Source organism: Capricornis sumatraensis, chromosome 6, assembly GCF_032405125.1.
Source record: "Capricornis sumatraensis isolate serow.1 chromosome 6, serow.2, whole genome shotgun sequence".
NCBI lineage: Eukaryota > Metazoa > Chordata > Mammalia > Artiodactyla > Bovidae > Capricornis > Capricornis sumatraensis.
The window spans coordinates 40,237,774-40,249,910 of record NC_091074.1 but is presented as its reverse complement, the minus strand read 5'-3'; the positions used below and the strand labels follow the sequence as shown (position 1 = coordinate 40,249,910).

The 12,137-nt window shown below is 38.6% G+C and overlaps 1 pseudogene; it reads left to right on the top strand.

Moving 5' to 3' along the window:
- Positions 1-343: 343 nt before the first annotated feature.
- LOC138081332 (large ribosomal subunit protein uL3-like) lies at positions 344-1,514 on the top strand (annotated as a pseudogene).
- The last annotated feature ends 10,623 nt before the right edge of the window (positions 1,515-12,137 follow it).

Genomic DNA, 12,137 nt, shown 5'->3' with positions numbered 1-12,137 from the left:
GAAATAATGCCAATTGAAGCAACCTGGATGGACCTAGAGATTATCATACAGAGTGAAATAGTCAGAGAGACAATTACCATATAACACTTACATGTGGAATCTAAAATATGACACAAATGAACTTATCTATGAAGCAGACTTGCAGAAACAGAGAATAGACTTGTGGTTATGAGGGGTTGGGGTAGGGTAGGGGTATATTGGGAGTTTTGGATTGCAAAGTACTATATATAGAATGGATAAACAATGATGTCCTACTATATAGCACAGGGAACTCTATTGAATATTCTGTGAGAAAACATACTGGAAAATAATATGAGCTCTACCTGCAGCTTCCAACGGCAGGATGTCTCACAGGAAGTTCTCTGCTCCCAAGCACAAGTCCCTGGGCTTCCTGCCTCAGAAGCACAGTAGCCAGCACCACAGGATGGTGAGGAGCTTCCCCAAGGATGGCTCTTCCAAGCCCCTGCACCTCACCACCTTCCTCGGCTACAAGGCGGGCATGACCCACACTGAGAGGGAGGTCGATAGGCCAGGGTCCAAGGTGAACAAGAAGGAAGTAGTGGAAGCTGTGACCATGGTGAAGACTCCACCATGTTGACTGCGGCATCGTAGGCTATGTGGAAACACCCCGAGGCCTCTGGACCCTTAAGACCATCTTTGCTGAGCATATCAGCAATGAGTGCAAAAGGAGCTTCTATAAGAATTGGCATAAATCTAAGAAAGCCTTCACCAAATACTGTAAGAAGTGGCAGGATGTAGATGGCAAGAAGCAACTTGAAAGGGACTTCAGTAGCAAGAAGAAATACTTCCAGGTCATCCATGTCATTGCCCTCACCCAGATGCTCCTGCTTTCTCTGTGCCAGAAGAAGGCCCACCTCATGGAGATTCAGGTGAATGGAGGCACTGTGGCTGAAAAACTGGACTGGGCCTGTGAGAGGCTAGAGCAGCAGGTCCATGTGAACCAACTGTTTAGCCAGGATGAAATGACTGAGGTCACTGGGGTGACCAAAGGCAAAGACTACAAAGGGGTCACCAGCCATTGGCACACTAAGAAGTTGCCCCATAAGATCCACCGAGTGTTGTGCAAGGTTGCCTGTATTGGGGCATAGCATACTGCCCGGGTGGCCTTCTCTGTGGCTTGGGCTGGGCAGAAAGGATACTATCACTGCACTGAGATCAGCAAGATCTACAAGATTGGCCAGGGCTACCTCATTAAGGACGGTAAACTGATCATGAAAAATTCCTCTGCTGATTATGATCTGTCTGACAAGAGCATCAACCCTCTAGGAGGCTTCATCCACCACAGTGAAGTGACCAATGACGTGTCATGCTCAAAGGCTGTGTGGTGGGAACCAAGAAGCAAGTGCTCACTCTGAGAAAGTCCTGGAGATCAAACTCAAGTTTATTGACACCATCTCCAAATTTGGCTATGGCTGCTTCCATACTGTGAGGAAAAGAAAGCCTTCATGGGACCACTTGAGAAGGACTGAATTTCAAAGGAAGAAGGGGCCTAATAAAACAGATTGTACAGCTGGTAGAATCTAAATAAAATAATTTTCCAGGGGGGGAAGAAAGAAAATAATATGAAAAAGTACATATGTCAGTCAGTTCAGTTGCTCAGTCATGTCCAACTCTTTGCAACCTCATGAAACGCAGCACACCAGGCCTCCCTGTCCATCACCAACTCCTGGAGTCTACCCAGACTTATGTCCATTAAGTCAGTGGTGCCATCCAACCATCTCATCCTCTGTCATCCCCTTCTCCTTCTGCCCTCAATCTTTCCCAGCATTAGGATCTTTTCAAATGAGTAAACTCTTCGCATCAGGTGGCCAAACTATTGGAGTTTCAGCTTCAGCATCAGTCCTTCCAATGAACACCCAGGACTCCTTTAGGATGGACTGGTTGAATCTCCTTGCAGTCCAAGGAACTCTCAAGAGTCTTCTCCAACACCACATTTCAAAAGCATTAAATCTTTGGCGCACGCGCGCGCGCGCGCGCGTGTGTGTGTATGTATGTATAACTGAATCACTTGGTTAGATAACAGAAATCGCTCAGTCATGTCCACCTGTGTGACTCCACGGACTGTACCCAATCAGGCTCCTCTGTCCCTGGGATTTTCCAGGCAAGAATACTGGAGTGGGTAGCATTCCCTTCTCTGGAAAACATTCCCAAAACAGGGATCAAACCTAACTCTTCCGCATTGCAGGCAGATTCTTTACCATCTGAGACACCAGGGAAGCCCATAGCAAAAATTAACACATTGTAAATCAACTATACTTCAAAAAAAAAAGAAACTTTAAAAGATTGCACAGCATGTTCAAATATCAGTTCTTAACATAGAGTCAGTTAATATAAAATATGACTAAGGTTACTCCTCCTTTAGAATTAAATCTTGCAACTCGATATTTTGCTTCACAGAAAATTTTGAAAAACAAAAAATTTTAAATTCTATTTTATATCTATAATATTTAATCAAAGCTTTAATGTTGTTACTGTGTATGTGAAACTGGATGGCCATAACAACAACAGTAGCTATTTATTTGTCAGTCACCATTTTAATAGAGCCTTTCTATTATTATTTGCCAGGCAGTTGCATAAAATAATTTTTATGTAAAACTCTTGAATCAGTGCTATTATTATTTCATTTTAAATTTTAGGCAACTAAACCACAGGAAGATTGAGGAATAAATTATTGAGGTCTTATAGTGACTGAAGACACAACTGAGATTTGAATGTAGGCTGGCTGGCTCCAGAGTCCATACATTTATTAAGTTCAGTTCAGTTCAGTCACTCAGTCGTGCCCGACTCTTTGCGACCCCATGAATCGCAGCACGCAAAGCCTCCCTGTCCATCATCCACTCCCGGGGATCACTCAGACTCACATCCATCGAGGCAGTGATGCCATCCAGCCATCTCATCCTCTGTCGTCCCCTTCTCCTCCTGCCCCAAATCCCTCCCAGCAGCAGAGTCTTTTCCAATGAGTCAACTCTTCACATGAGGTGGCCAAAGTACTGAAGTTTCAACTTTAGCATCATTCCTTCCAAAGAAATCCCAGGGCTGATCTCCTTCAGAATGGATTGGTTGGATCTCCTTGCACTTCAAGGGACTCTCAAGAGTCTTCTCCAACACCACAGTTCAAAAGCATCAATTCTTCGGCACTCAGCCTTCTTCATAGTCCAATTCTCACATCCATACATGAACACTGGAAAAACCATAGCCTTGACTAGAAAAAACTTAGTCGGCAAAGTAATGTCTCTGCTTTTGAATATGCTATCTAGGTTGGTCATAACTTTTCTTCCAAGGAGTAAGCGTCTTTTAATTTCATGGCTGCAATCACCATCTGCAGCGATTTTGGAGCCCCCAAAAATAAAGTCTGACACTGTTTCCCCATCCATTTCCCATTATAATTCTACAAACAGTCCCTTTCAAGGGATTCTACTGATTTTGGGGGGATCTGGTCCTGAACATAAATAGTGATTGTATCACCAACATCAACTGTATGTACACATGAAGTGTCAGTTAGCTCTGAATTAGGGAGTGGAGCTGGAATATGACACTTGGATGACAGAAGATACAGTTTTAGTTCTGGCACTTTTCCTGACTTACTGTTTGATCTAGAATTAGTCATTCAACCTCCCTGGGCTACAATTTCTCAAGGGTAAATTAACTAAATTGTTGGGACATGAGATTGATATAGCTTTTTTCCAAATGATTATATGGAGATTTTATAATAATAAGGTGTTTACTTAAAAATAATTAATGTGACCTTATCCAACTTAGTAATGAAACCAATTCCACTGTTATAAAAATATGGAAGAAAATATATATGGACTTGAGTTGGATTTTTAATGAAAGACCAGGTTGGTTCTGAAGAAAAAAACAAAACTTCAGGATTTGCATCATAACAGAGCACATAAGTAATAACAAAAAAACAATTGTTCACGTTTATATTTTGAATTAGTATATTTTTTTCATTGAAAAAGTTCCTCTATAGGAAAAATTTAAAAATGCTACAATGATATAATAAATAAATGAACTCTCATAAAATTATAATGTAAGACAGGGAAGGGGCTTTTTCTTGATTTGTTAAAACTATAATCACTTGGAAGAGACATATAAGTATTATGCTGATTTAATCAATAGGATTGACTATGTACTATGATTCAGTCTCAAAACACTAGGTGTGGCCAGAGCAGAGGTTTAAAATTACTGAATGCTCCGATACTCTGGCCCATCACTGTTGGGTGAATAAGCACCAACTAACAAAAAGTTAGAAAAGGAAGATCATGGCATCTGGTCCCATCACTTCATGGCAAATAGATGGGGAAACAGTGGGAAGAGTGTCAGACTTTATTTTGGGGGGCTCCAAAATCACTGAAGATGGTGACTTCAGCCATGAAATTAAAAGAAGGAAGGAAAGTTATGACCAACCTAGATAGCATATTCAAAAGCAGAGATGTTACTTTGCCCACAAAGGTCCATCTAGTCAAGGCTATGGTTTTTCCTGTGGTCATGTATGGATGTGAGAGTTGGACCATGAAGAAGGCTGAGTGCCGAAGAATTGATGCTTTTGAACTGTGGTGTTGGAGAAGACTCTTGAGAGTCCCTTGGACTGCAAGGAGATCCAACCAGTCCATTCTAAAGGAGAACAGCCCTGGGATTTCTTTGGAAGGAATGATGCTAAAGCTGAAACTTCAGTACTTTGGCCACCTCATGTGAAGAGTTGACTCATTGGAAAAGATTCTGATGCTGGGAAGGATTGGGGGCAGGAGGAAAAGGGGACGATGGAAGATGAGATGGCTAGATGGCATCACCAACTCGATGGATGTGAGTTTGAGTGATCTCCGGGGGTTGATGGACAGGGAGGCCTTGCATGCTGCGATTCATGGGGTCACAAAGAGTTGGACACGACTGAGCAACTGAACTGAACTGAACTGAACAAAAAGTAATAGAGAAGGCAATGGCACCCCACTCCAGTACTCTTGCCTGGAAAATCCCATGGATGGAGGAGCATGGTGAGCTGCAGTCCATGGGGTCGCTAAGAGTCAGACACAACTGAGCGACTTCACTTAAACTTTTCACTTCCATGCACTGGAGAAGGAAATGGCAACCCACTGCAGTGTCTTGCCTGGAGAATCCCAGGGACCGGGGGAGCCTGGTGGGCTGCCCGTCTATGGGGTCTCACAGAGTCGGACACGACTGAAGTGACTTAGCAGCAGCAACAAAAAGTAATGTAACTAGGAACCATTGGATATTAGATGCATTATAAATATCCGGATTGCATATGTTTTCTGTACTGTTTTTAGTACTGGTAAATGTGTGTAGGTGAACTAGAAGACAAAAGAAAACATGTGATCATGACCAACAGGGATAATGGAGCACTGTCTTGGGATTCTCTGTACTCTGGCATATCTTCTTCTGTGGATCAATTTAAGTAATATTGTCTCATATATCAGAAAAAAAAAAAAAAAAGGTTATTGGAGTCTCCAGGCATGTACAAGGAATTAGTTTTTAGTTTCTATCAACCATAACACATTTTATTAAAGCATTCAAGCTTTCCAGTGACACCATCTTACCTATAGGACTAAGTCCTGGAATATACAATATTTTTTAAACGGGGCTTGATTATCATTATGTTCTTTGAGACATAGCCAGCAAATGACATTTAGAAAATAATCATGCCTTCCTAAGACCCCCACAAATCACAAAATGCTTTCATAGATTTTATGGACTAGGAAAGAACCAAGTGAAACAGATTACAGTATCCCAGGATTTTCGAAGGGGAAACAAAGGTTCAAATACACTGCAAATTATACATCATTTAACTTTACAGTAGAGCTTTCAACCAAAGTATTTTGTTTCTAAATTAAAATATGCAAATATTTTCTTCAATTTTCACTATAAAAGTAAAAATCATTGACTCCTACAAAACTTTCTGATGATACAAAAATATCTGAGGAATAAGCCCAGTAAATTCATTTATTTGTTAGGAAATTTATTAGGGATTTATTTGGAAAAAAAAAATAGCTTCAGGTGTGATAATAAAAAAATTATCTAGAATATACAAAATTTTACCTTTAAGTATAAAAATATCTAGCTCACAAATCTAATGCAAGATAGACATCTTAAAGACCAAACGTCTGTGTCTATCATCAAAGTGTTTCTGTGCAAGGAGATGTGATCGACTAAAATTGTATCCTTCTCTGTACAACTGTACACTACAAATACATTGTTGCTTTGGTTGAAAGATAAAGATTCAGTTGCTAGGAAAAACTTTAAGACTTGTTAAAAATGGTTCATTTTAATTGATGATATCTTTATTTCTTCTTTGCTGTAGGCCATATGTTACAACAGAAAGAATTTTTATTTGAGACAAAAAGATCTGGAATTGACTTTCTACTCATGCATCTACCATCTGTATGATATTAATCAAGCCACTGTGATGGACTTCTCTATGGTCAATCAGCAATCTCATAGACCTCCTTCATTGCTGCCCTTTGCCAGATTCTTCTGAGCTCTGCCTGCCTGCCAAGATCTCTCATCTTTGCTTGATCCATCATCAATTTTCTCCTCTGAACATGTGCGTGTGTATAATCCTGAGTTATGGCCATTCCCAACCAGACTGATGCCAATTAATCCTCAAGTGACCTTGCTGCAGGGATAGAAAATCTAGACCCTGATCATCAGTCTGGGTACCTTGACTATTATTCTGCCAATTCTTTCTGCCAGACTTGAATATTATCCCCCTTCTAGGTCCTCATTCTGATTCTTCTTCCCTCTTTCCCTCAGTGAACATGGAGTACAGACAGACTCATGTTTCGGCTCTTGGCTCTCGGTCTTGGCATCTCCTATGCGGTTCTGTTACATCATGATCCGGCAATGGCTCAAAAATCACACTTCAGAACCCTTATCTATTTTTGATATGGAGATCTTCTACAGATTCAATCCTTTCTCTTTGAAATTTTCAAATTTCTGTTCAAAGAAAATAACTTCACATACTTCTCAATGAACAAAATATAGATTTCAGGAATATATAAATGAGTTTGCTTTAATATCTACACTATTAGTCTCTCTCACACAAATGTTCTGAATATTCTGTTTGTCCTCTTAGGTACATTTTCCACAATCCTCCACCTTATGCCTTGCCCCAGAAGACTGAATTCACCATCAGGCTACCTGGCTCTCTAGCTTTCATTTGGCTTGACCAATGGAAGGCTATACTGGCACGAAACCAGTGTGAGATGTAGAGAGAGGCTGAGCTACTTGTGCCCCAATCCCCACAATGCAGAGGGTAGACAGAGGCTGTGTCCTCTAGTTGGGAAGCCCTTTTCTTACAACAGCAGCTCTAAGTAGGTCATGTAAACCTCTCTGTCTCCTTTCTCCTCCTCACTGTTACCAGCCCATTCTCCTCTCCCTTAGTCCTACCTACACACACACATTAATAAATAACATAATCATAAAATCCTTCTTACTTCTTTTTGTATGTCACCTGCTGTTAATAGAATCTTGACTAATACAGTTTCCCCATACCAAATTTAACAGAGTTGTATCCACTGCAGGTGCTTAGCTCTCTTTTGAGAAATAATTGGTCCCTGAACGTAAAGGGAAGAAGGAACTGGCAGAAATAGTTTACAACCCTTCCATCAGTATTTTAAAATGCAAGTTCTCAGTCATACTCTCTCTATATATAAAGATATACAGAGCAGTCAAATTTAATAGAACATTTTATATACTTTAATAATGTTTAAGGTTTAATTCTATAAAGGAATATTTGAGGTAAAGAAAAGACATTAGTGATATGTATCCTTTCTTATTCAGTTTATTTCATACTCAGAGTTTTAAAAATCTTTTTCAAGTCTGAAAAATTCCCTGCTTAAAAATCAGGTCTATAATTATGATCTTGAGAGTCTAATGATTTTAGTTTTCCCTTTCCCTCTAGCCCCCTTTGAAGCTGCATCATTAAATGATCATTTGCACATTTTTTTTCTTATACCACTGATGAGTAGTACATGGAAGTTCTGAATAATCAGTCAAGCATTCATGTTAGGTTTTCAGAGAAGACATTCTGGCCTTTGCTTGGGTAATTGAAAAAGAGGACAATTTCCCCTGGATACTTTAGTGATCATCTAACAAATCGTTCCTACTATCTAGTCCCACATTTCAGCTTCAGATGTATTTCTGTTTCGCTTTATCACATAACTTGTAAGATCAGTAGCATTTGCTTTAGTAATTATATATCAGCAAACATTTTCAGCTTTCTTGAAAGGTATTCTGACAGGCTTCTAAGCCATGATAATTCAAGATATTGCTGGATGACTGTTGTAGCAGAAGCAATGGCATTTCTCTACGACTGGTTTTCTCTTCTGAGTGCATCACTAGCCCACATTTTTCAGGTTCTTATGCTCAGTTACAGTAATCTGACAAGATTCCAGCTCACTCTGAGAAAAAAAAATGATGGGTGCCATTCTTAAACCTGCTCTAAGAAAAACTCAAACCATAAAGTCATCACATTTTTTTCCTTCTTTTGGCTGAATAATATGGAGATAACAAACAAGAGTGACCATGAAAATCACGTGTCATAGAAAACAGAGACACATCAGTACAGGTTGCTGAACTGCGTGGAACAGCATCCCTGCCTGCCTGCCTGCCTTTTAGAATTTGCCTTTTATTGTAACTGAGCAAGAAATACACTTCTCTTTTGTTTGAGCCAATATACATTTTAGGTGTAATTTTTTACAAAGAATGACTTACCCAACACTAACAATGTGACCAAATAATTCTCTCTCAAGATGGTTGAAAATACTTTTATTTGTCTAGTGAATTTTTTGGATAGTATATTTTCCTCTAAGATGCTACTAATGTCTTTCCTTTTACATGGAAGCTTTCAAAAAATGTTTCAAAAACACATTTAAAAATCACTTGAGAGCACAATTAGATTCATCCATTCTAGTTGATTCTTAGCCTGAACAAAAACAGATATACTCTGTGACTCAGATCTTGTAAAGTAGACTGATATTAATCAAATAGTGGCAGGAAAAGATAGTTACAAATATAACTATTTTGAAGGAAAGAGTAATATGAAACACCTGGCTTGGTATAGTAGCAGGACAATCTTTGATAAAGTAAATGAAATCGGTACAAGGAGTAGGATTACACCAGGTAAACAAAAGCAGAGACTGCATCCCAAACAGTAGAAATAGTATGTGCACAAAATATGTGGATGGAGGGAGGAAACAGCACAATGCCTTGGTAAAAAGCCACTGTGCCTGGAGCACACAGCCAGCTATGGGGTTTGAGATAAGCCCAGAGAAACTGATGACAGCCAGAGTATGCAAGACTTCATTGGTCATATTCTTCTTTCCCATTCACTTTGTAAGTCGCTGTGACCTGGCTTCCACATACTTGAAAAAATGACTTTGTCACTGTACCTATCAGTTATCGCCACTGATTTCCATTATTACCAAACACTCCCTCTATTATTGAACACTGCTTCCTCTTCTGTTGGAAACATCAGTGCCCCACTCTCTTCATTCATCTCTAAAATTATGGCAGATTGTAATTTCCAGACCTTGCCTCAACAATAATTCCAGTCCATGCTGTTCTAGAACCTTGCTGCTACCTACCAAGCAGTGAGCCTATTTCTTCTTTACTTGAAATGAGGTGAGCTGTTTGGCTACCTCGACATGCAGAATGTAGAAAAGGAATGCTACTTCACTTCCAAGGTTAGCTCATAAAAAGCAGACAATTTCCATCTGGTTTTCTCTCTTGAGATGATCACCTTGCATCCAGCCATTATGCTGTTAGGAAGCCACATTCACATGAAGAAACCACATTTAGGTATTCCAGCCAAAACTGAAGCTAAGATTTCAGCCAGCAGTCATCACCAACCACCAGATATGAGTGAGCAAGCCTATAGATGATTCCAGCCTTTAGATTTCATGTTGCTGTAGTTGATGAGTGAAACAAAGACAAGCTGTCCTTGCTGAGCCCTGTCCAAATTTCCAATTTATGAGCTAAAGAAATGTAGTCATTGCTTTATTTTTCCAATCTTTGGAGAAGTTTGCCACACAACAATAGGTAATCAGAGCAAATATTTTGATTCCTTCTCATTTTTCTTTATTAAGTCATTTTCTTTAGTATAATAGTTTAATAAACCATGTTCTCCAAATTAGCCTTCCTTGGTGCAAATCATCACTCTATCACTTTCTACCTATGCAAGAGTACAAATTACTATACCTCATTTTACTCATCTGCAAAATTAGTAAAAACAATGGTAAATATCCCATGGTGTTATAGCAGGGATTAAATAATATAATTCATGTAGAGCATTTATTACAGTACCTGCCACATAATAAGTGCTCAATTAAAGCGTTATTTTTACTTCAACTCTGAAATTTTGCAGTTTCCCAGCATTTTAACCTTAATTCTACCATCTTATTTGATGTGTCCTTCCTCAATTCTTAACTATTCCCACTGCTTCAATTATCAAAGTGACATTTTCCTTTTTTTGACTTAAGTAGGTTTTCAGGGCACATTAAAACCAATTGCATTTTATAATTTTTCAAAGTTGTCTAATATGATACAATATTTACTCTTTCCTTCTTCAGTATATGTTATTAATATAGAATTAAGAAAAAGAACCAGGATGTGCTGAGAATTTAAAATAAAAAGTATGAGTCACCTTACAGCTAGATGGTTTCTTAGAACCAAGAAAACTGGAAGTAAGGGAGAATACCACTATTTGCTTAGGGAAAAAATTTTGTTTCAAGCAAAGCAAATCTTGAGGAGGTATAAAGACAAAAATATAATTACCTTTATTTGGAATGGTTAAAAAAGTTATTTTAAGTTCTGCTTGTTTTTAAATTTTCATTGATTGTGGTATTTGCTTATGGTTTTACCCACTAAACACCTTGTATATTTAACTGAAAATAAATAATTCTCATTAATAATTCGAAATTATGTTTTAAAACCAACCCAACATTGTAAGGCAATTATTCTCGAATTAAAAATAACTTAATAAAAAATAAAAGTAAATGTTTTTTTTTTTTAAAATACATCCTTTAAATCAGTGTTCTTAGCAGAAGTAACATACTAGTGACCATCAATAACCTGACAGAGTTGGCATGCCAAAAGTGATTATTAATAGCAAAGTGAATCTTCCAGAAGAGTAATCCAATAAGAATTATTTCTAACATTTCCCATACTTCACCTTGTCAAATGTGTTTTGTGCATATCTTTCTGGTTCAAGGCTAATGATGGGTAACATATAACACTCACTATGTGTCAGGAAGTATTCTAAGCTACACAGCAGATTTAACTGCCATGGATTTCAAAACAACACATTGGTACCACTATCATCTCCATTTTTTTAGATAAATCAGGAAGGTTTAAGCCTACCTAAATTCTTGGCAGCTACCTAAGTACTTGTTGGGGTGGGGATTTGAGCAACCACTGTCTACCTCCAGAACCCTACTGGTAGTCACTGTACAATTTAATGAACCACTGAGGTCTATAGTATTCGGTCCAATGTCTGCAGCACAGCCATCAAAATCTTCCCTGATCTGTTCCCAGTTCTTTTTGCCCACCTATCCCTCCCTCCCCTTATCTGTGTACCAACTAGCTCCAACTAAACTAGAAGAGTGACCGTTACTCAAGAACACTTTGCATTTTTGTATCCCATTGTCTCTTTAAAAACTCCTACATTTGGTATGCTTTTGTTCTTCCTGTGTCAAATTCCTGACAATTATCATCAGTTCAGTTAAGTCTCCTCCATGGAGACTGACTTGAGGTAACCTTATTTGTGACACAGAAACAAGCCCTATCTTTCCCTTTCCTCAGGAAATATCCTTGTTACCTCTCATGTATTCATTTAACATGTTATATCCTAAGCATTCTGAGAGTAGAAGCTTTTGTACCTTCTTTGTTCCCCCAAAATTACTGGCATAAAGCCTTGAATAAAATCAGTTTTAAAAAACTGGTTTGATTTGACTTAGGTTCATCATTCCACGTCGCTCTACAACATAGCATTCTAAGAAATTGTGAAGAATCACTGTTTGTAAAAACCTGATGAATAATCTTTTCTGTTAACATGGTTTGATATCTGGCATCTAGTGTATATGTAAGATATGTGAAATACC